This window comes from Sarcophilus harrisii, chromosome 3 (genome assembly GCF_902635505.1).
Source record: "Sarcophilus harrisii chromosome 3, mSarHar1.11, whole genome shotgun sequence".
Lineage (NCBI taxonomy): Eukaryota > Metazoa > Chordata > Mammalia > Dasyuromorphia > Dasyuridae > Sarcophilus > Sarcophilus harrisii.
In genome coordinates, this window is record NC_045428.1 from 68552249 (window position 1) to 68578175 (window position 25927).

Here is a 25927-nt window from a genome sequence, read left to right on the forward strand (position 1 = left end):
AATTCTACCACTTCCAAATTCTCCATCATCTGTCAGCACTTCCTAATTATATATTCATTTTTATAGCTTCAGCTTTCAACAATCACCAGGCCAAATATCCATAAGGATGGTTTGGAATCCAACAGAGACTTTTTCTGACTTTTAAACTCTGACCGTCTATGTGACCTTCAGCTTTTTCAGTCTTTAGGAGCACCTAGAATGATTCTGAACCTCCTTGTTATTTGGTCTTATATTCCTTTATATATATAACTTTCTCCAATGGCACTGTACTGGATTGCTTCTGGCTGACTTGGCTTACAATACAGGTAGCATCAGGTATCAGTTTTTCAACACAATAGTTCCAGAAGCCAACAAAGGGGCTGCTTTCTATCACAGCTGCAAAATTTGGAAGGTATCCAGCCAACCATTTGCCTCTTGAGTTCTAGACTTTAACAACAGCTGAAATAGTTGAATACCATGAAAAACTTTTTTTTATTTTAAGAGTTATAAGATTATCTATCAACTACCTGTTATATAGAATTCAACCTCCTCAAATGAGCAACTACGACCACCATTCTGATCTTCACCACCAAACAATACAGTTGCTAACTTTTACAATGGCAAGGCCAACTGCCTGTTACCATTCATCAGCTCTCAGAAGATGGACTTCAGATTTACTACCTATAATCTTAGCTCAATTTTCTAACTCTAGTCCTCATTTAAGAGCACTCTGGAGTATGTTGCATCAATTTCCATGCCAGGTCTGAAAGTTGAATTTTCCTCCCCAAAATGGTTGTCAACAATGACAAGACCTTTCTAGACACAGATCAAGTTGATCCTCATATCACCTTAAATCAGTCTGTCTCATGGCCCTCTCCCATTCATGAATTTTAAAAAAGTATTTCATCTTTAAAAATCATGGCACAATAAACATATTTTATAAAAAACAAAGGATATTTGTAGAATTAAAGGTTAAATATTTATGTATGGAATAGGTCACAGAAACAATAAAATATTAAAGGCATTCTTATTCAGCACCAAAAAATAAAAAAACTCACAAGAAAAGAGGAGAAATTAGTTATGAAAATCACAAACTAGCATCTGAGAACTGAAAAACTGAGCAAAATTTACAAATAACAGTAAAAATAAAGTTGAGCAAATAGTTAATAAAAATGAAATTGAAGAACAAGCACCAATATATAACAGAACTTATGAACCAAGGATGCATATGAATGTTACAAATCAAAAGAAAATAGCAAAGTTATCTCCAATAAAGAAAGAAGTTTATGCATTTGAGGTTTAATTAAAGAAAACTTTACATACTGGACAAAACCAAGCAAGGTTGTACAAATGGAACATATAAGAACTACACTCAGTCAGTTAGCTAGTCAACAAATGTTATTAAGACTTTTGAAATTACTAATTATTGAGTTAAGCACTGAAGAAACAAAGGGGAACAAACAGTTCCTGTCTTCAATGTCCACACATCTTAATGGTGATAATAACATATACATGCACATATAAATCATTAAAGAGTACACAGAGTAATCTAAAAAGAAAAGGAATCAATTGGTAGAAGGACCAAGAAAGACCACCTGAAGAGGGTAGGATTTGAAGTACATCTTGAAAGAAGCCAGGGGAATTTGAAGGTGAGTCAACAAAAGAAATGTAACATCTATTAAACTGTATATCTATTAAACTACAGAATTAATATAATTCATGCATATTTACAAGGACTTTGCAGGCTACCTGTTCTACTTTCCTTATTTTATTGATAACAAAACTGAAGTCCAGAAAGATTTGATAAGATGTTCAGTGTTATGGAAGTAATCATTAAAAAGGACATTAATTCAAAGAAAGGCTTTCTGAAAAAAACTATCTAATGCTTAGATAAAAATACTTATGTTGACCCATGTATAAGAACAAAAAGAATACTAAAATATATCCATATTCAATAATGATAAATCAAAACAAGATACAGTGGGAGGGAAATGAGCTCACACTTCTATAAGTGTGATCCTTTTACAGGATCATTCCTTGCTATAATAAAAATAGAGAGTAACTTCAAAACATTGTAAAAATAGTTTTAAAATAGAAATATAGTTTATTTCACCATTTTTATAACTGAAATAGACATTCAAGTTTAAAAGAGATCATGCTCTCTCCAGGAAACATCTATAATGATGAGGAGAAACACTAAAAGACAAATCAAATAAAAAACTTATAACAATAAATCTAAATAGTCTGTTTACCCAAAATAAAAGCAAAAGAATTATAGAATGGTTCAAGAAACAAAACCCACTAGTAGATTGTTTAAGGGAAACATTTAAGGTAAAACAATATAACCAGACTAACAGTAAGAAGGTAATCTAAAATGCATTAAATAATAGAAAGTTCCAGAGAGTAGAAATGATATAAAATAAAGCAGAATTCAAACAAATAAAAAAACACTCTGAAAGGCAAACAAGGATATTAAATAATGGTGAACAGAAAAATAAGCCACATGTACAAATAGTCTTTCCCTCTTGTTCTTTTTGTTCTTTCCATATGAATACATATATACGTAAATGGTTCCTAAATTTGAATTAAAAAGTTAATAGGCTAATAGAATAAAATATGTGTATTAGATATAATACTCTACTATCAGATAATCACAAAAACTAATAAATAATCAATAATAAAAATTCACATATGTGAAGTACTTCTTTAGAGCTAGAAGTAACAGTTATAAGAGGAAAACTAACTGGGAGAAGCAGATGATCAACACTCTTTTCTCTTTTCAAGTACACAAGGAATGCACATACGTATTGATTGTATATCAATGAAATCCTATAAGTATTTAAAAGTATAAATTAAAGATATTTTATTTTGGGGCCACATTGTTATAAAATAAGAAGAAAACCACAAATAAAAGACAGGCCAACCACATGGAAACTATTAACTGGATTAAAGAAAAAATATGAATAAAAGTAAATTAAAAGACAATGAAAAAAAAACACCCATATTCTATTTTATAAGCAGTAGCCAAAGTATTCAGTTAGAAGATTCTTCATTAGAAGAAAATGTCTTCCAGTTCCTATGTTAATAAGTGAAAAAATAATAAAAAATTAAATATTAATTGGAATATTAAAAATAACAATAACTTGAAAACAAAGAGTGATAATCCCAAAGAAATAATTAGAAAGTGAATAGTTGAAATAAGTAGATTAGGAAATGAAACAATTATTAAATGAAAAATTAATATTCATTGATAATTGATAAATAAAACCAGTTACTGGTTATTTTTAAAGAGCAATATAAGTACAAATTGTAGCAAGCAATAAAAATAAGGGAAAAAAATAAAAGTATAGATTAAAAAGGAAATATATTAAATAAAAGAATGCTAAGTTATAAAAATTAGGCAAAATGTATAAAATAATGAATTATCTAATATTGTATATTATCAAAATATACACACAGGAAATAATCAATTAAATAAACCAATTCCAGAAGAAAATATGATGAATTAGCACTGAAGTTTTATTTATTTGTGGGTATAGAGTACAAACTTTTGGTTTTGGTCATATAGAAAGTTCCCAATGTATAAATACTCTTCATCAGTTTTCAATAGCAATTCATCATTTAAGGAGTATTTAAATAGTTGCCTGGTAGACGAGGTACTCTATTAGTTGACATTCGTGATCACACTCAAAATTTAACAGGAAAATTGTGTAATTCTTCCTTTTTCCTAACAGGCCCTTCTCTTGGCTATGTCTGGTTATCTCTTACAATCATTGAATTACTTTATAACATTGAAGACAATTGACTTGGATTAGATTGGTTAACTGATGAATTCTTTAAAGACTAAAGAATAAATAATTAACAAGGTAGATTATTCATAGAAAAATTATTGAGTGCTACTTAATATCTTTTATAAAGCAAACATTTTCTTGATTTAAATAAAACAACAACAATAATAGCTAACATTTCTACAATGCTCATTGTCCTGAGTGCTTTTATCAATCACTTATTAAGTACCTACTCTTGTGGGGATAAATGAATCATAGTTGCAGTTAGGAACATTATGAGTTAAATGAATTATAGCTGCAGTTAGGGGAAAGAAACTGAGAAATATTCTAGCTAAGTGAAGATTGATGTGTGGCTAGCTAGCTAACATCCAAGTCTCTCTTGGTTAACATTCAAAATAACCTGCTACTTTGACCATATCCTGCCTATTCCATCCCTCTCTCCCTAAAGCAATCTCAGTAATAAATAAATAAAATGTGGCAAGAACAAAGTCGTGAGATACACAAATCCTCCACTGCTTTATGTCTCTTAGATCAAAGTTCTATTACAAGGGGATTCTCTAAGTAAATTCCCTCAGGAAGTTGGAACTGAACTCCCTGGTTTTGTGTGCCTATTTCCTTGGAATCCCTATGCAACAAAATGACACAACTGGATACTTGAGATTCCAGTCTGCAATAACTATGTGACAGGTACTCTGCTTAGTATTGTGTATATAAAAAGAAATAAAGGATGATATCTAGTCTCAAGAAACTTATAATCTAAAGGTCAAGACAACATGCAAAAAAAATTACAAAGCAAGTTATATTCAGTATAAATAGTGAATAATTAATAGAGGAAAAGCACTAGAATTGAGAGAATTGGAATGGCTTCAAATTAAAGATGGAATGTAGGAATATAAAGGTACCCAGGAAAGTCAGGAAGAGAAGATAAGAAGGAAGTGTTTGGGAGACATGGAAGACATATAGGTATGAGGAATAGACAATGAACATGCCTAGAATTTGGGATATGGAGAGTCTTGTTTGTGGGAAGCCAAGAGGGCATTGTCATTGGATCAAAGAGCATGTGTTGGGGAATAAAGTGTAAGAGTGGAAAAATAAGAGGGGATTTCAACGATAAATAGAAGGTTTTATTTTTGATCCTAACGGCAATAGTGAGTTACTAGAATTTGGGGGTAGGGTCTGTGCTTTAGCAAAATCTGACAGATAGTCAGATCTGTGCTTTAGTAAAATCACTTCAGTGACTGAATAGAGAATGGGTTGGGGTGGGAAGAGATTTGAAGCAGGAAGTTCCCCTGGTGGATTATTGAAATAGTTCAGATATGAGGCAATGAGAGTGTGACTTGAAGGAAATATCTGAGAAATGTTCTAAAGGTGAAATTGACAGACATTGGCAACAGTCTGGATGAAGCTGGGCTCGAGTGAGAGAGTGAGGAATCAAATTTCTGTTAATCAGTTTAAAAAAGCTATGAGAGAATAACTGGAAATAAAAGGGGTAAAATATAATTATCTGTAAAGGACATAATAGTATAACTAGAAAATCAAACCATCTGAAGGAAAATAATTGAGAGAATAAATAAGTTTGATAAGATTGTTAGGATAGAAGAGTAATCTTTCAAATCATTTGCATTCTTATTTACATTAATAAAGATCAATAACTATCATAAAATGAAACCTCGTTTATAACCACAATGAAACCCAACAAATGTACAAGAATCAGCTTACCTAAATACAAACATCCCCTTTATAAGAATAACTATAAAACTATTATTTTAGGGGACATCCTTCCCAACAACCCATAGAGTATACACAAAGTTGTCATTCCTATATCTGAAGGATTGTAGAAGATTAGGGGATGAAGTTTAAGCTTCAAGCCATTCATGTCTCATCTCTGAAGAGCTTACACTATAAGAATCCTCTTGTCTTTAGAGTGTGAAGAACTAAATGATTCACTGTGTTTCCTTTAGTATTCTCGGCTTTCTTTTCAGGACTAACTCTAATTTGTTTCCTAAGAGGTAGCAGGAAGCCTCAAATGGTTTCATTCAGCCTCCACATGGTACATGTACAAGGCAGCTGAATCACATCTGGGATGTGATTGGGTTTGGGCTGTCTCTTTTGTCTTTCCTTTCCTCATTTTAGGCAAAAAAAAGTAAATATGGATGCAACTAGGATTGGAAAAAACTTTGTGCAATAGAAAGAGCTGGAGATGTTGAGGAGGACTCCTCCCCGATGTCTATTTGCACACTTAAAAGGGTCATCAACAAGGAGAAGACTGAACCAAACATGTCAATTTTATCAGCAGACAACTACAAGGACAGTTCCAGTGCAACTGAAATGCAGAATGCCTAATTAGCAATGCTGAAAAATTTTAGTTATGATTTAAATATCCGCCACTTAGCCCACTGTAATAATTACCCATTATTAAGCTACTGAATTTCATTTTTTTGGTCAAATACTTATGTGTGTTCTGAATTTAGCATTCTTTTTGTATATAGAAAAATGTTTTGTCCTATATCTTAGTCACATTGTTTGTTGGACACTTTGTTTATTTGGGCCTCTAGGAGAAAAACCCTAGATCTGAACTATAATCTAAATAATTATAATTAAAATATTTTCTGAGATGCTAGTATGGGAGAAAATTAGCCAAAGAAGCCAGATTTGCTCAGAACTGGACAATTTCAGTTTGATGATCCAAAACGTATGTTTGAATATACTTAATAAACAAAAAAGGAATGAAACAGTACACCAGTCCCTGGGGCTCCAACAAGGGTCACTGAAGGTTAGACTGTAATAATTAAAATAAAATTAAAATTATTAGAAGAGCATTTCAATGTTCATGGATGGCTAGCATCAACATGTTAAACAATATTTGCAAAATGAATTACATATTAAAAGGAACACAAAATTAAAGTGACACAAACTTATTCACAGAATTGGATAAGCTACAAAATGTGCATTAAAAAAACAAACAGGAACATTAAAAATACATAGGAGGGGAAGAGAAATTAATTAAGGTAAACTTGTACTCTCAAACTGACACATATTATGGAATGGCTATGATTAAAATATGTAGTAATCGCAAAAATATAAACATAAACCAATGGACTAGAATTGAGATATACAATATTATTTAAAATAATATTATATATCATATACATATATAATAGTATTTAAAATGAATTTTTATTAGGTAAAACCTAGAGAAAGTGCTCATTTTTAAACAAATGCACATGGGGAAATTAATTAGCAACATGACCAGAAAAAATAGAGACTGGCATTTCATATCATATATAATGGTGAATTTTAATGGCTGATAGGCAAGCATTTATTTTAAAAAGAACCAAAAATAGATGAAAGATAGTATAGGAATGTATTTATCTCATACAGCGGTGACAACCTTTTAATGTATTAATGAATATGTAAATGAAATTAAATCCTACCATCTTAAAATAAAAGAATATAAACAAAATTAAAATTACAGATTGGAAAAATAATTACAGAAAACTTGAAATCTAAGTTATATGAAAAACTATTAAAAATACAGGAAGTTAATTTCTAGTGTCAAGTAGCAAAACATTCAAAGAATACAAGGAAACTATTTCCAAAAGAAGAAAAAGTTTGTTTAAGAATCAAAGTGATTCAAGGTTTTACAAGGGTTAATGTTGAAAAATTATCCATGCATGTTTTGAAAATAAAAAGCTTTATTTAAAAAAAAATTAAAAAGAATTAAAGTGATTTAAATTAGACCCATTTCCATGTATCACATTTTACCCATCAAACTGTCAAAACCAAAAAGATGAGTGTCCTTGCGCTTTCAGATACCTAGAATAATGAATTTTCTTATCTTTGTTAATCTGGCCAATATGGACAAATATCTCAGAATTCATTTAAATTAGATTTCTCTCAATGACTTTGAATGATTTTTGTATAGTTGATAGTTTTCATTTTCCTCTTTTGAAAATTATTCTGTATCTTTGACTTGTCTTTTGAAGATTGCCTTGATCTTTTTATGCGAGTTCCCCATTTATAGATCATATTTTTTAACATAAGATATTAAGATATGAGATATTAATGAAAAAACTTTTCCCACTCCATACCTTTTTTTTTAAATTAAACTGTATTGATTATGCTTGTACAAAATATTTTAGATTTTACCTAATTATTATTTTTTATTTTGTTGTTTATCATATATTATTATATGATATTATCATATTATTTATATGTTAACATATATATGTTGTTTATTTTGTTGTGTTATGAAGAATAACACAGTCAGCCAGTTTATTCTCCTGTTCATAGTAACCTAGTTGTAAACTGCAATCTCCTGTTTTATGCTATAGGTTATTGGGGAAAATCTAAGATCGTTCCATTTAGATTTTGTAAACACATATTTCATGATGTTATTAATAATTGCATTGTCCAACTTTCTCATTAGTGATAAGTGTGAAATTAAAATGTGCTTACTTCTTTCTATAATTCAACAAGAAGAGCATATCACTTAATGATGATCTTTAATACTATACGAAAATCAAAGTGTTTAGGGTTCTATCACTTATGTTATTAAGGCTCATTTAATTTTATTTCAACTTAGTTTCTATTTATGCAAAAATGGTGATAATATCTTATGTGGGAGAATGAGGGCTGATGAGTTAATTTTAATTAAAAAATCAGTATTTCAAGTATAAGCAATGGTAAAAATGTAGAGGAGCATTTCATTTTAAAATCATTATGAAAATGATATAATAGTACCAAGTAACAAAATCCACGCTTCCAAATTGGACAATTTCAATTTCCATTGCTTCATAAAAACACAAATTTCCAAACATTGAAAAAAAATAAAACCTTATTGTGCTGCCCTAATGGAAAAATCATACATTCCATTTTCTTTTAGTATGAACTTATGATTTTTTTTTTACTATCATGGTTTGTCTCTCCATGAACAATCTCTGACTCATTCATATCCTTCTTATAAAATATGGCATATAGAACTGCAAGCATTACTGCAGATTTCATTTGGTGAGGGCTCCATACAGCAGGACTATCTTTTCTGTGACTGTGATGATATGTCCTGCTGTGTCAATTGTTTGTGGATTACAATAATAAGTATAATACAGTAAAATAAAAACAACCTTTTCCCCTAAGGAAAAATTCATTCACTTCTTCAATTCCTTTAATAAACCTATGTTTTCAATAACTTGGAAGCTCCCTCAGTGAGGCAGATCAGATCGCAACCCATTCACTCTTGCCCATCTTATGTGACTTTTTCTATTTGTTTTTTTTTTTTTTTTGGTTGATTCTTGTGTATTTATCCATTTTTATTGTATTTATTTTCCCCTAATACATTTATTTATTTTTAATACACTTTGCTTTATGAATCTTGTTGGAAGAGAAAAATTAGAGCAAAAGGGGAAAAAAGCATGGGAAAGATTAAAAAAACAGAAAAAAGAAGTGAACATAGTATATGCTGATTTATATTCAGTCTTTTTCATTCTTTTTCTAGAGGCAGATGGCATTTTTCTGTCCAAAGTCTATTGGGATTGCTTCGGATCACTGAACCACTGAAAAGAACCAAGTCTTTCATAATTGATCATTGCATGTTCTTGGTCTTATGGAGTACAATGTATTCCTTGTTCTGCTTGTTTTGCTCAACATCAGTTTATGTAAATTTTTTCAGGCCTTTCTAAAATCAGCTTGTTCTTCTTTATAGATCAATAATATGTCATTGTCTTCATATACCACAATTTATTTAGCCATTCCCCAAATGATGCACATCTACTCATTTTCCAATTCTTTGCTACCCATCCCATGTGATTTTTATCCATGTCCTCCACATGTTCACAATTCAGGGTCTAGCCAACATGGCAGAGAACCTCCTTGCTTTCTCTGGATATTGAGATTGTACCAGTGAGTCACTGACTGCCCATCCATCATCCTTCAATCTTATAATGTGACTAGCCTTTCTTCTCTTCCTATCATATATTACTTTGAATATATATTTTACTTCTATTCTTCAGAGTTCTCTTTGGTTATATTACACAGACTTTCCATATCCATAAAGTACCTTTTCATTGCATTCTATGTCATATGTCATTTTTGTAATGGTGAACGTTTTATTCAATACATTGCTGCCATAAACAATTCTTGTAGGATACTGATGTTAAAATCAGTTAAGTCAGTAAACATTAATCACCTACTGTGTACTAGGTACTGTGCTAAGCATTGGGCTTTTGCTTTCATGAAAAATTTGGGGTCATTAAAGAAGCTTTGCAATCACCAAAGCAACACAGTTAGACACTGATATTATAAACATGGACTTTTGTTTCTGAGAGACATCTGAGACTATTAAAAGAGCTTTTTTCAAATTTCCACACTGTGTGGTTCTGTTCAATCCTGGGCCCAATTCATGATCTATGTATATAACACATATAGATCATATACAATAATTTCCAAAAATTAATAGCTATAAAAATTGCACAAGCTTAATACATGAGCACAATGGACTTTCTCTTTTGTACCTAATCATGAAACAAAACTACACATATTTCCTTTACTATGGAAATCACTGCTATTGCTAGTGCCCTTTTCTTTCATATTGGATTAGATGACAGAGGTATTCCTTTTAATCTTATCCAAAAAGTTTTTCATAGCCACCTTCCTCTTACTCTCTTTCAGTTATAATTTCCTATTCTTATTCATGTGCTTATTCCCCAATCTGACCTGCCCTACCCTCTTTGATTTAGTTATGTTTTAGGTGGCAGTGGTCAGAATAATATATTGGAAAAAATAATGAAATAAAGTTTTAGGTCTAAGTCTGTCACTAATTATGTGACTTATGGCAAGTCAATTCACCTGGGAAATTCAGATATCCTCATTTGTCTAACAAAGATTTGTCAAATTTGTCAAATGAGTTCTAAGGTTCTTTCCACAGGGAAAAATTTTATTAGTATCAAAACTAAGTTTCAATTATCTCTAAAATATAGCCTCCAATAATACATGTAGATGTGTCTACAACATATTCATGTCATATGCATATATTATAAAATATAACATTCATATATGTATATATGTATATATATATACATGCTCTATAAAAACATACACATACATGTATGAATTTTTCTATCTATCTATATCTCTGTGTGTTTGTGTGTATTTATATAAGTATTGTTCTCTAGACATCTAGCGCTAGAAAATAAAACTTTCCAGCATTTTGCTTCATTTTGTTTTTAACATTCATAGAATAGTATAGTATGAAGGGAAGTATCTCAATAGACATTACCTAGGAAAGTCTAAGTAGTTATCTTGATCTAGGAAAAAGAAAACAATTCCAAAATCAAACACCTAAGATAATAGGACCATTAATTTAGTAACCTTAATATAAATTTGCTGTCAGTGATCATTGTTTATATAACCAGAAAAATCAATGAAAATATCTTTGAAATTGCTGCAACAACAACAACAAATAAAGCAGATCAAAATCATATATGCTGCCAAATCTGTGCAAATATTGTTCACAGTGCCCAGCAAATATATTATCATGATGCCCAAATGTCACAGAAGTCTTCCTTGTGTTTTCTTGACATAGCAAATCAGCTACTAAAGGAAAATTCAGGTTGTCCTTAAGTTACTGCATTCTCACTATATAAATGTCTCATCTTTCTTTTGATTCTCATATTTCCACAACAAAATTTCTTTTCAGAGAAAAGAGGTATGAAATTGACTTTAATTGCCATGATATGGCCTGCAATGTTCTTTAACTACGGCACACTGACTTGACTAAGGAGTATTCTTATTTCCCAGTGACTTCTGCATTTTCTTGAACTGTCAAATGAAGACCATCTAATACCACATAATCAGAAACATTATAAGAATAGCCATAATGTGAGAGAAAACCTAGAATGAGAGAGAAGATTTGACTCCTATCTCTACCACTGTGCTGGTAACTTTGGAGAATCAACTAAAATCAATCAGTCAATAAGCATTTTTGAACACTTATCATGTGCCTTGGCTCTTCTAGGAATAAAAAGATAAAAGAATCTTTGCTCTCAAACAGTTTACATTCTATCAGGGAAGAGCAAATAAATGTCCATAAATATATGAAGAATATATAAAAATAAACAGAGTATAAGGAAATTTGAAAAAAAACTTCATGAAGGTAAAGATGAACCTAAACCTGGAATAAAACAGGATTCTGAAATGTGCAGATGAGAAGGCAGTGTGTTCTAGTCAAGGAGAGCAGCAGAGGAAAAGGTATAGTGAGGAGAAGATATGTAGTGTATAAGACATAATAAAAAAATCCATATGCCAGGATTGAAGAGTATATAAAAAGGAATAAAATCTAAAAATATTAAAAAGGTAATTTAGGCACATAATAGCTTTAAACACTATGTAAAAGTGTTTATATTTGATCAGAAAAATAATAGTAGGGAACCACTGAATTTTTTTTTGCTAGGACAGACCTGTGCTTTGTAAAAAGCTATTTTGTCATCTGTGTGGAAGATGTATCAGAGGAGGGAAAACCTTGATCTAAAGAAATCATCAAACATTTGTTTGAAGACTTGAGTGAGGGAAAGAATTACAATCACCTTTCTAAGCTTGGATAGCTTGGCTCGAAAACCAATGAGAAGCTTAGGAAGTCTAAGTGAGAGGCAGTAAGGGGGTAGGGGGATGACTGTAAATAGAAAGCAGAGTGCAGATGTAAAGATCCTTTGGCCAAAACAAAACAAGATTTGGCAACTGAATGGATATGTAAGGTGAAGCAAAGTGAGGCTCTAAGCATAATGTCAAGATTCTAAACTTGGGATATTTGATAAATGATGATGTACTTTGTAGAAATGGAGATGTTTGAAAGATAGAGGTTGCTTTATTTCAGGGAGAAATATGATTTCTGTTTCAGTCAAGCTGAATTTAAGATGTTTATGAAATTTTCAATATACCATTTCCAACAGGCAGTTAAAAAGAAATAGAAATTTAATTCTATAATATATGTATATAATATATGTCACTACATGCATGTTATGGGCATGTATATATTATACATAATTATATGTATAATAATTATATGGATATACTTTACATACTCACATACATTATATGTAATATACATTATACATGGCAGATATATATTGTGTACAGATGTATTATGTTTATATATATATATATACACATATGTGTATATATTATATATATGTATATGCTATATTTAATTAGACTTGATAGTCATTTTCAGAGATAATTAAACTTATGAGAATTGATAAGGTCATCATGTGAGTATATATATATAGAGAAAAGAAGTGGGCATCTCAGGGCACAGCTTTGGTTTTTACCTACATTCAGTGAGTGTGATATAAATGATGAATGAGAAAAGGAGATTGAGGTTCAAGAAGAGAATCAACAGAGACTAGTATCATAAAAACTCAAGGGAAAAGAGTTTCTAGAATTACAGAGTGATCAAAAGTGTCAAAACATGAAAATACAGCAAAGATGAAGTTTGAGAAAATTTTGTAATATCACTTAATGGAAGTCACTTTACTACATTAATTAGATTGCTATATCTTACAATGAGAAGAATAACAACAAAAAAATCCAACCAATAATGTCAACAACAAAAGGTTCATTTACCTTAGAGGAATACAGTTTTCAAATTGAAAGAAACCTTTTCTGCTATATAGACAGACTACAAAAAGGAGCTCCTATTACCATATTATCCTCATTCTCACCATTGCTAACATTGGATAATGCTTTAAGGTTTAACCATATCTTTACACATACTATTTCATTTGATATAAAGAAATCATCAAACATTTGTTTGAAGACTTTGAGTGAGGGAAAAGAATTACAATCACCTTCCTAATCTTGGATAGCTCTAATTGTTGGAAAGTCTTTCCTTATATCAAAACTAATTGTGGGTTCAATGCCTCCCTCATATGCTACTTGAGAGACTGGTTTTTGAATGCAAGTGTAAGACTTTACATTTAAAACTCTTCTGTATCATCTTATTAGAGTTTCTGTAAGGTTTTTAACCTTTCGAAACATTATGGTCATCCCATAAAGAAGGACAGTCTTCCTTCTGTCTTACAATACATTAGTTTACTCTCCCTGTTTTTTTTGTCATCTGTAAAGGTAATAAGTATGTAATCTACATCATTTTGTAAATCATTGATAAAAAATTTTTAAATAGCAGAAGGATAAATATAGATCGCTGTGATATTCCAGTGGAAAATTTCTGTTAACTTGACATTAATATAGCTATAACCACAATTTCATCTTGTCCATTCAATTAGTTCCCCACCCACCTGATTAAGCTTATGAAACTATATGTTGTAGACTCTTGTTCTTTTTTTTTTGAACATTGCAGAATTTTTGTGAACAATAATTTTAAAATTTATGTAGCATGTAGTATATACTACTGTGCTAAGCACATTACATTTTTTTTTCATTTGCCTTTCACAACAACCTTGGGAGGTAGGTAATTTTATGATTCCTGTTTTACAGATGAGAACACCAAAGTTAACAAGGGCTAAGCTGCACACCCAGGGTTACACAAGTAACAAGTATCAAAAGCAAGACTGAAATTCATGTCTTCCTGACTCGAGATCCAGTGCTCTATCCATTGAGTCATTGAATTGTTTGTGTAAATATCAGAAATATAAGCTACTATAAAGTAAATATAAGCTACCATCATGTAATATATACATGCAAACACACACATATATCATAGTTAATCATTAACATTTTGTTTGATAATATGGACTTATACTTGGTAGGTTTAATTCTATTATAGACACCAAATTAAGCATCTAGTTTCATCACTGGAACTAAACATCATCACTAACATAAAATGATGGGATAAATCCACTTTTAAGGGCAATTTGAATAGTGACCATCATCACCCTGAAAGCTTCAATGAGTCAATCAGAAAGTAAGGCTTTATTGTGTTTGTTTTTGCATTCGCAGGGACTAACATAGTGCTTGGCACAGAGTAAAAAATTTGTGAATACTTGATGATTGATTGATTAATAAACTAAAAATAAGAGGAGCCAAATAAACATCATAAATATGACTGGAACAGGCATAGGACAGGGAAGCCCAGAACAGTGCAGAGCAGCTAGTCATCCCCTAGGAGAATGGACGGGAGGCTTTTAGCTAAAATACAGCCTGTTGGCTACTCAGTCCTTGTTCAGAAGTCAATGGATCAGCAGATCTCCAAGATGACTACAGAAAGCAAATAGTGAGCCCTGAACCTCAGTATAATAAGCAGTGGGACTTGGCCACACCCATCCATCATGGGAAAGAAGCCAGCAGCACTGGCCTCAAGCAGCAGAATGAAGCCACTATTGCCAGCAGAGGAAACTTGACAAAATCTCCTTTTTGCCCAAAAAGAAATCCTCAACCTTTAAAAATGAGCAAAAAAAAAAAAAAAAAAGCTCTGAACATAGTTAGCTATTATGGAGACAAAGACCAGATCTCAAACCCTGAGGAACTAAAGGCAAAACATCTCCAGATAAAGTTTCAAGGAGTGATATGAGTTGCTCTCTCCAACTCAAAAAGTTCTCTTGGAAGAATTCCAAAAATATCTTAAGAGAGTTAGAAGAAAAATGGGGAAACAAATTGCAAGCTTTGGGAAAGGAAACATAGAAATTGTGTGAAGAAAATCACTCCTTAAAATAGATTTGGCAAAATGGAAAAAAAAAAAAAAACATTATCTTGAAAAACAGAATAGGTGAAATAGAAATTGAGAACAACTCGCTCAAAATTAGAATTGGTGGAATGGAAAAAAAAAATCCAATGAAGAAAACTCATTTAAAAGTTTAATTGGCCAAATAGAAAAGGAGGCAGAAAAGCAAAGTAAAGAAAATAATTCACTAAAAATTGGAATTGGACAAATGGAAATGAATGACTTAATGAGACATCAAGAATCAGGCAAACAAAACCAAAAAAGGGGAAAAAAAGAAGAAAATATAAAATATCTCATAAGAAAAAACAACTGACCTAGGAAATAGACTTGAAGAGACAATCCAAGGATTATTGGACTACCTGAAAACCACAATGCAAAAAAGAACCTTTTTAGGAAATCATCAGGGAAAACTGCTCTGATGTCCTAGAACAAAAAGGTAAACTAGCCATTGAAAAAATTCACCAATCACCTCCTGAAAGAGACCCCAAAATGAAAAGTAGTAGCTAAATTCCAGGATATTAGATCAAGGAGAAAATACTGCAAGCAACTAGGAAGAAAGAACTGAAATATGTAGGAACCACAATCAGGATTACCCAGGAACTATCAACTTCCACTTTAAAAAATTGAAAGAGATTGGAATATGATATTCCCGAAAAAAAGGACCTTGAATTGCATCCAAGAATCATTTATCCAACTAAATTAAGCAAAAGATGGACATTCAATGAAATAGGGGATTTTCATTTATTTTTAAAAATATGATCTTCAAATACACAACTCAAGAGAAGTATAAAAAAGATAAAAAAGGAAGAAAAAATACTTTCTTAAAAGGCTAAAATGATGATATGTCTAACTCTTAAGAGCTGTATCTGGTATAGTTAGAGGGTGTAGATATAATTTGACTATTGTGATAATACAGAAAAAGCAGCTATGGGGGGGGGGAAAGGATTGCAAAGAGAGACAAGAAAAGGGGAAGTAAAATGGAATAAATCATATCACATGAAGACCTATGATAATTGAGGAAAAGAAGTAAGGTAAGGGGGATGAGCATTGTAAACCTTAATCTCATCAGATTTGGCTCAAAGATAGAATAGCAAGCATATTTAATTTGATAGAACAATTTGTCTAACCCTATAGGGAAGTAGGAGGGGAAAGAGGAGAGGAAAGGTGGAGGCTAATAGAAGGGAAAACAGAAGTAGAAGGCAAAAGAGATAAGAAAGGGGAAAACTGGAAAAGGGGAGGGCAGATTGAGAGGACATAGTAGTCAGAAGCTAAACACTGGAGAGACAGAAGAGGGAAAAGGAAAAAGTATAATTTAGGGAAAATTAGATGGTGGGAAACAGAGTTAGTAATTTTAACTGTGAAGGTGAATGGAATGAACTCTCTCATAAAAAGGAGGTGGATAGGAGACTGAATTAAAAGCAGAATCCTACAATATGTTGTTTACAAGAAATGCATTTAAAGCAGAATGATACATTCAGAATAAAGATAAAAGGCTGGAGCAGAATCTATTATGCTTCAGTTGAAGGGGAAAAAAAGCGGGAATAGTAATCCTGATCTTAGAATAAGCAAAAGCAAAAATAGATCTAATTAAAAGAGATACGGAAGGAAACTACATATTTTTTTTAAATTTTCATCAGTAATTGAGTAATATCAATACTAAACATATATGCACCAAGTGGTATCCAAATTTCTAGAGAAGTTAAGAGAACTTCTTTGAAATTAAATGAATTAAACAGCAAAACTGTACTAGTGGGAATCTCAACTTTACCCTCTCAGAACTAGATAAATCAAACCACAAATTAATTAAGAAAGAGATGTAAATAGAATTTTAGAAAAGTTAGGCATGATAGACCTGTGGAGAAAATTGAATGGGGACAGGAAGGAATATATTTTTCTTGCAGTACATGAAACCCACGCAAAAATTGACCATGTATTAGGGCATTAAAAACCTCAAAATAAATATAGCAGAAATTAAAATTAAAGTACTTGTTAATAATAATCAAAGCTACATTAATGAGCTTTTCTTTTAATTATTATAGGCTAACACGGGGAAAGAGATTAGCATAGAAAAATATTGTTAAGAGGAAAATCTTAGCTTGATGTAAAATAATTTTTGAAAATTTTAATAATTAGAGCTGTGGAAAGGAGGAAGGAGGAACGCATTGCATTTGGAGGTAGTATACTTTTTCCTACCAACCTTTCCTATCTTTTGCCCTCTTCGCCATCCTTCAACATAGCTGAGGCCTTCTCAGGTGTGTGGCAATGCAAATATGTGTTTTTGTATGGCTTGGAATAGATGTTCACTGAGTCCCCTCTAGCATTTTGTGACCATTTTTGTGACCAATTTAATTGAAGAGGCTACAAAGCTGGACATCTCACTTTTATAAGTCTGTCTATCAAGTTGTAGAAGGATGCAATCTTTGTACCCATGGGACTACTCATGCTCCAGAAGTCAGTGATCCATGAAGCTCTGAGATAAATGCTGTATTTCACAGAGGAAAAAGCTGTATTTTATTAACTAACCCCTTCTATGGTAACTCTCCAAATGCCATATATAGAAAAATATTTAAAAATGCATTTTGATAATGAATGTAGTCTACAGAATTATATTGAAACACATAAAAAGAATAACTAAAATGTCTAACTAATACTATGTAAAACTTATCACTGACAATGTCATTCTTATACTATAACTTAAACTAGAATTTATAAACGAAAAAGCATTGATTTTTTTTAAAGTATGCAACACAATGGAATAAATTTCCAACTATTCAGTCTTTGGGAATTTGGAAAGGTTTAACCCATGCTATTCTCTTTTCAAATGATGATGATGTATTTTTGTATTCAAAATGCTCTTTCATGCTTTTCTCCTAAAACTAAAAATTACAGAAATAAATATGGAAAAATCACTCACATATCAGACATCATAACTCTTCCATAACAGCAGGATTAAGCAATTGTTACATAAGCTTTCTTAGATATCTGATTATGGAACACATCATTAATTTAGAACGAAACATGAAAAAGCTCCAAATCTGATGATTTTGAAAGGTACAAATCAAAGTAGTATTCAAGCAGTAATTATCATAAGATTCTCCACACTCTTGTACTTGCCTCAATTTTACTCTTGAAATATAAACTGTGACTTGTCCATTGCATTCCTTTGAGCTGTCATGCATCATAATTGCCTCCATCAATCAAATAAACACAACAAAACCCCAAATAAAAAAAAGAATAAATTAGGTATTAAGAAGGAACTTTTCTATAACCTCATCATGATATGAGGACAAATTCCTAATCAATTTGAAGAGATAATAAGATGTAGGGCCATTGTCTACTTCTATGTGGTATATCTCTGTCTCTATGTCTCTGTCTCTGTGTCTCTATCTCTATGACTGTCTCTGTGTCTTTCCTCCTGCTCTCTCCCCTTCTCTCTCTGTCTCTGTCTCTGTGTCTCTTTCTGTTTCTGTCTCTCTATCTCTGTCTCTCTGTTTCTATATGTGATTCTATCTCTCTGTCACTCTGTATCTCTGTGTATCTCTCTCTGTCTCTGACTCCTCAGTCTCTCTGTCTCTATGTGTGTCTCTCTCTCCATCTCTGTCTCTCTGTTTTTCCCTGTAACACCACTAAATACATTTTTGGAGAAACCACCAGTAAGAAACAATATTTAGCTGTGAGTAGGAAGGGGAGACAGATCTCTAGAGAAAAGAAAAACCTACATCTTTTTTTCCCACCTCATATCTGGGAGGTGCTAAGTCTTATCTGAGAGAGCTGAAGGGAGAAGAAGGCTTCCCCCTGTCCTACTGAGATATTGTGTATCTGTGAACAAATAACGTCTGTTTCTTTTGTGTGTATTCTTTCCCCATTTTAGACTTCCTAAGCATACATGAGTTATTTAGGCAACCAGACCAGAACATCCAGGGACCTCCTTGGATGACCTACTTTGTGAGGATGCAACAAAGAATAAAAGTACATTTAAGCATCCAGAGTATACTTCAATGCCATATGCCCACTCATCTTTGTGGCTCACTACCATTCTAAATCCCAGCTTGCTCTCCTCATTTACTTTAATTCTTTGAGGGATGGAATGAAAAATGTACCCTCAGTTTTGGAGAAATGTTTTGAAACAACTATTCTTATTGTCCCACCTTAGGTAAGACCTTTCATATAAGTTAAATCTGCCTAGCTAGGAAATTATTTGTAAGAATAGGGCTCATGACCTATGGTGCTACAAGCTCCAGCATCTTATTTACTTTACTCCTTTTTCCTCCTTTCATCCATCCCAGCATCCTTAAGCAAGCTACAGTTAAGAATAGATATATTTATGTATACATATGTAGATGCATACATAAATACAAACACTCAAACGTGCCCTGGTAATTCAGAGAGATAGCAGTCATCATCTTGGCGATCTGGTACATTAATATGACACTGGAAGTTACTTCAAACCATAACTTTTTGTTGTTGCTAAGTCATGTCTACTTTTCAAGATCCCCTTTGGGTTTTCTTGGCAAAGATTCTGGAGTGATTTTGCTATTTCCTTCTTTCATTTTCTAATTCATTTCTTTCCTATTTTACAGATGAGGAACTGAGGCAAACAGGATTAAGTGACCTTCCCAGAGTCATATAGTCAGTGTCTAAGGCCTGATTTGAACTCATTAAGATGAATCTTTCTGATTCTAAACTCAGTGCTCTATCCACTTCTACCTAGTTGCCTTCTGAAGTATAAATAAAATAGGCAGATATGAATAACAAATTAAGATGAGATCTTATTTGTGAAGAAGAGTCATATAGAGAAAAAATAACTCATATAATGAAAGTTTTCTGAAGTTAAAAATCAGAGAAAATTAACTTTTGCTTAATGTTTTACATTAATACAGTTATGATCTGTCCACAGGAAAGCATTACTCCTGTTGAAAAACTATAATGTTAATATTATGCTTTCTTACTAAATTGTTTTCTTTTGTATATTCCTTTCTTCTTTTCTTAAAATTTATTTTATTTGAAAAAATATATTAAGAAAAAAAGAAAATTAGAATAGGAATACAAAACAAAATAAAACAAAACAAAAGAGAACACTGTAATATGCCCAGCAGAACATCAAGGAGAATTCAAAATATATAATAAACAATTACCAGATCAAGAAAGCATGTGTGTGTGTGTGTGTGTGTGTGTGTGTGTATAATATTAGTAGAAGAAATTATATTCATGATTGTCCATCTTTTCTTCACTTTCTTGTAAACTGTTCTTTGGTTCTCTGCTGCATATCTTATTTACTTTGTTCTTTGTTCCTCCTTTCATTCCCCCAACACCCTCAAGCAAGCTACAGTTAAGAAAATATATTTATTTATGTATACATATGTAGATATATACATAGAAACACACACACACACACACACACACACACACAAACATACCACATACACACACATCTTTCCTATCTCTGCTGAAATGTTTAAATTCTGCTCTCTAACCTGCCTTACTAGTATTTAACCTTCCTCCACCTAAGGATCCCTCCCTTGTCTTCTTCCCTTATCCTTTCCTTCCCCATTCATCCATCCTTCCCACCTTATTTCTTTATAGATTTTGTAGGGTACTCTACCCTTCAATATATATATATATATATATATATATATATATATATATATATATATATATATATAGTGTTGTCTATTGAACCCATTCCTAATATGAGTAGATTTTTAGAACTACTAGTCCTCCTCATGCCTCAAATGCCTCTGTGTCTATTCTTCCTCTGCACCTAATTAGCATAACATGATTACTATTTTTACCTTAACTCTGTCAATCTTTTTTTTAAACTAGTCTATTGTTGATGTGAATCTGAAACATATAGTATACATTTTCCATTTTTCATATATAAACAGTTTGTCCATGTTGATTTCCTTAAAATTTATTTTTGATATTGGTCCTTATATGTTAAATTTTTCTGTTAAATTGGGTTTGATTGACAAAACGTCCTGAAGATCTGCAAGTTCATTGAATTTTCATTTTTTCTCATTCAAAATTATAGATAATTTTTCTGTATATCATATTTTTTACTACAGGGCTAGTTCTTTTGATTATCAGTAGATATAATTCCAGCACCTGCAGTCTCTTATTGTACATGCTGATAAGCCTTGTACAATTCTAATTGTAGCTCCAGCGTATTTGATTTTTTTTTTCTTACAAAATGTCTTTGATCTGGGGGTTTCAAATTTTGGCAAGGATATATTCCTGTGTGTTTTCTATAAATGATCTCTTTGAGGTGATGATTGGTAGATTTTTTTCTATTTCAATTTTCCCTTCATGATTTATCACTCCAGGACAATTTTGTGCATTATTGTGTCTAAGTTCTCTTTTTGGTCACGACTGTCTGGCAATAAAATTATTCTTATGTGTTCTTTTCTTCTGTTCTCCAGATCTGTCATTTTCTTATGTTTCACATTCTGTTCTAGTTTCTCATTCTTTATGATCTGTTTTGGAATTTCTTGGTCTCTCCTAGCTTTATTGGCTTCCCCTTGCCAAATTCTAATTTTCAAAGAATTAGTTTCATCTTTGAGACTCTTGTACCTCTTTTATAGTTGGTTAACTTTTTTCATAATTTTTTTTCTTAGATGGTTATTATTTTTCACTTTTTACTCAGTCTCCTATTTCATTTTTAAATTCTTTTTTGAGTTGTATAAATTCTTTCTGAGCAGAGAGCAATTTCACATTATTGGTAGAAGCTTTTTTTTTTACTAAAGTGTCCTCTTTTAAAGATGAACCCTGATGTTCCCTGTTCTCATAAAATATTTCAATGATAGGTTTCTTTCTTCTTTGCTGGTTCATTTTTTTAAATATGAAGTATTAGTATAGTAAGCACCTCTAATTGAGGGATGGGGCAATGATTGCTCAAGCTTCCCCTCAAGCTCTCACTCTGACCAGGAACCCCAAACCAAGAGCTCCACCTTCCTGCAAGTGCCCACAGGAAGCACCATCTCTGTCCCACTACCCCTGCACTCATCTAGTGCTGGTTGTTTCTCATCCAACGCTGCTTGCCTGCTGCACAGCTAAATTTAAATCAGTCAAGTTTCCCTCAGTCTTCCTGGACTCAGACCCCAACTCCATAAACAGTCTAGGAAATGAAAGTCTCCATGGTTCCAGCCATACCTTGCTAGCCCTAAAAATTCCCACTTGATGTTTCTGCAGAGCAAGCCAAGAGGGGAGGTATTTGCACTTCATACAGGTCAATTCCCAGGAGTCTTTCTTCAGACCTTCTCAGATTGTGTCAGGAAGACCCTTTGCTCCGCCTCAAGTTCTCGTGATTTTTCACCAATTTATGTTTTCCCTGAGTTGCAAATTTGTTCTATTTGTGGGGGAAATCAAAAGAAATTGAAATTTACCAGCCTACTCTATCACCTTCCCAGAATCCTCCCTATTTTGTGTAATTCTAGAAATTTTTTTTGTAAAAGAAATTAACTTATTCAGATACATTGATAAAATTAAATGAAAAATTATTTGCAGAGAAATACAAAGTCCACCTTGTCCCCAGGGAATGTTCAGTTTTTTTTTTTCAAAATAATGAAGCATACTCAATTATACTGAATAAATAACAATATTTCAGTGAGAGCAAAATTGTTTTTTGTTACTAATCAAACATTTAAATAGTATTTATTTCCTCAATTTAATATTTGTTTTATTATTAATGTCATATAAATATGTACATGTTTTATAATGTAAATCTTGAATTGGTACAGTAGTACATGTATTTATGTAATTTACAGATAATAATATAAACCTATTAAAGTTCCATACTTAAACTATTTTACTGCTAAGAATTTACAATGAACAGAGTCTGGGGATCACTGACATAAATGGGGTCAAGTTTGCAGTGTTGCAGATAGGAAATTATTATCTTTACTCACAGTTTATATTAGTATCTTTAAGAGAAATGCAAAGAATTTCAAGAGAAAGGCCTTGATAATATGGTGGGAAAAAAATCAAAGTCTGAAAACCGGAAGAGAATGAATAGGAGCAAAAGCTAAAAGACAACTGATAAAGTAGCAATCTCGAAAAAATCTGTCTGTCTACTATCTACAATTAGCCAAGAATAATACAGAGATCTACTACACTATTATCTCACAATCTATGCTATTAAATTCTTTTAGAGTTCACAAGATATTTTTTCTGGGGAAACCAAAGTGCTTAACATTTGGTAGGGGAGACCAATTCCAGGGATCTAGAGAATTTATCAGAAGGAATGATGAAGTAGTAGAGAACCAGAATAACAATGACTAAATAAAAGTTAAGCTTATTGACCCCTACAGATCCTGTTATATCTCACAATAATTCTAAGATTTCATTTTCAGGAAGAAAAAAACAACAACAGAACAACAGGAAATCTTCTGTGTGATAGATAAATATGTCTAGAACTGGTCCAGAAATTAGGGAATCAGTATGAATCACTTTATTCCTGCTTCAAAGCAAAAGACAAAAGGCAGGGAATTGGGGAACGCAACAGGCTACCATGTGATTACAGAGACATTTCTCATCCAAGTCTGTTTTCACTATATAATGAACAATTTAACACAAGTACCTCACAGTTTTCACTGTTTTTGTTTAAATAGCCAATTATCTTACTCTATATAGCTCTAACAGTCTTCAGAATCCCTCATATATATTGGTGAATTTTTCTGTATTGGTTTTGGAAGGGCAAACTAAGAGTCTATATTACATTTATAGCTTTTTATTTGATTGACTGAAAAAAGAAACCACACTCCTTTCCTTTTAATTTTAATGAAAGAATTATTGCTGTTTCATAACCTTGTAGAGGAAACCCTGCATGTAACTCTGTAAAACATGGCAATTTTGTATGTTTCTAAACTCTGCAAGCTGTTTTATAGCCCCTGCTTGGTAATTACAAAGATTTATATTTCTCTCCTTATCCTCCACAAAATTCAGAGCTGATCTGTCCAGTTGACTTACGAGATCTGACTTATGTTTCTCCACATTCATTATCTTTGATAATAAAAACTATTGGAATGGGTTAATGATTTAAGACTAGGATGTGATTAATAACCTGAAAGGAAGACTTAACACCAATTTATGGGAAAACAATCCACCGTATAATTTTCACATTTCACTTTTAAAACGAGGGATTTCTTTTAATACGAACTGATCCCAGAGATGTGGAAAACTAGATTGTTCTCTATTTTACTAATAGCTAGAGTAGATAATTTACCGTCTTTTTGGATCAGACTTTTAACATAATTTGATAAGACTACCAATTGCAAAGAAAATAAAATAAGAAAACATTGTGATGAAACTTTTTTAGCTAACTTGTTTCACTTTTATTATTGGCCAAAGAATGTTCCCAATTGCTCCTGGAATCTATAGTGCATGAGTATTGTTTTTCTTTAATTCCTTCTCTCATTAAAATGTATATTATAATTTGACTTTTTATTAGAGGTTTACAATATTTTACTGTCAATGAACGATTTTGGATAAGATATCAGAGAGGAAAAAAAGAAGCAAACAAAAAATTTTCTGAATAATTAAAACTATACTTAAGTAGAACTGTCTGTCACAAGAGGTACATGCTTAAATGCAGAATTATTTGAATCTATTCCTCAATTGAACTTTTCAAGCAGAGGTTGTATGACTACTTGTGAGTTATATTACCTTGGGGATTCTTTTTGAACTAGTTGACTCCTAAGATGCTTTCCAATTCTCAACCACTTTGGACTCTGATGAAGGAGCCCCTCTTTCTCAGGATCAAGATTCCTTTTTACTTCTTAGCCCAAAATTTCCAATCCTTGCTGCTGTCCTTATCCCTCTCCCTCCATTTATAAGTCTTCTTTATGTTTCTCATTTTCCATTCCTCTTTCAGAATGGAGATTGTCTTGTTTGCTTGTTTAGTATTGCTTGGCCCATGGTAAATGCCTAATAATGGTTGAATTCACTCATCCAAATTCTGTAATTCTATGTGGTTTCTTATAAATATTGTTTGTTATAAAATATTCAAAATTTGGAGAATATTTTTCTTGTTATCTGATACCAAAGTTAAAATGTGACTCTGTTAAAAATGGGATCTTTTTTCTGCTCCTTCTACACTCTTACTGATTGACTTTATCAGCTTATTTCATGATTTTACTACACCACTAAGATTCAATTATCATATCTTGACAGTTGATTTTTAGAACTCTATATTCAGTCCTTGTCTCTTTCCTGAGCTCTATTGTCTTTATTGCCTTTTTGATAGCTAATTGGATGTCCTTTAGGAACCTTAAATCAATCTTGTCCAAAAGAGAAACTTTTCCCCAAAAAACTTTTAAAATATTTCCATGTCTTTTGGGGATATATTGATCCTTCCAGCTTCTCAGAGTCATCTCCTTTATCCCACAGATTCAGTCTGTTACAAAGTCTTTTCAATTCTGCCTCTACAATCTCTCTCATCTGTCCTTTCCCTTCTACTTACATAGCCACCATACTCCTTCAGACCTTCATCAGC

General features: G+C 32.0%; 1 protein-coding gene across 4 annotated transcripts in view; it reads right to left on the reverse strand.

The window, feature by feature from the left end:
* SPAG16 (sperm associated antigen 16) overlaps positions 1–25927 on the reverse strand; it is a 1146423-nt gene that overhangs the window by 428112 nt on the left and 692384 nt on the right. The window lies entirely within an intron of this gene.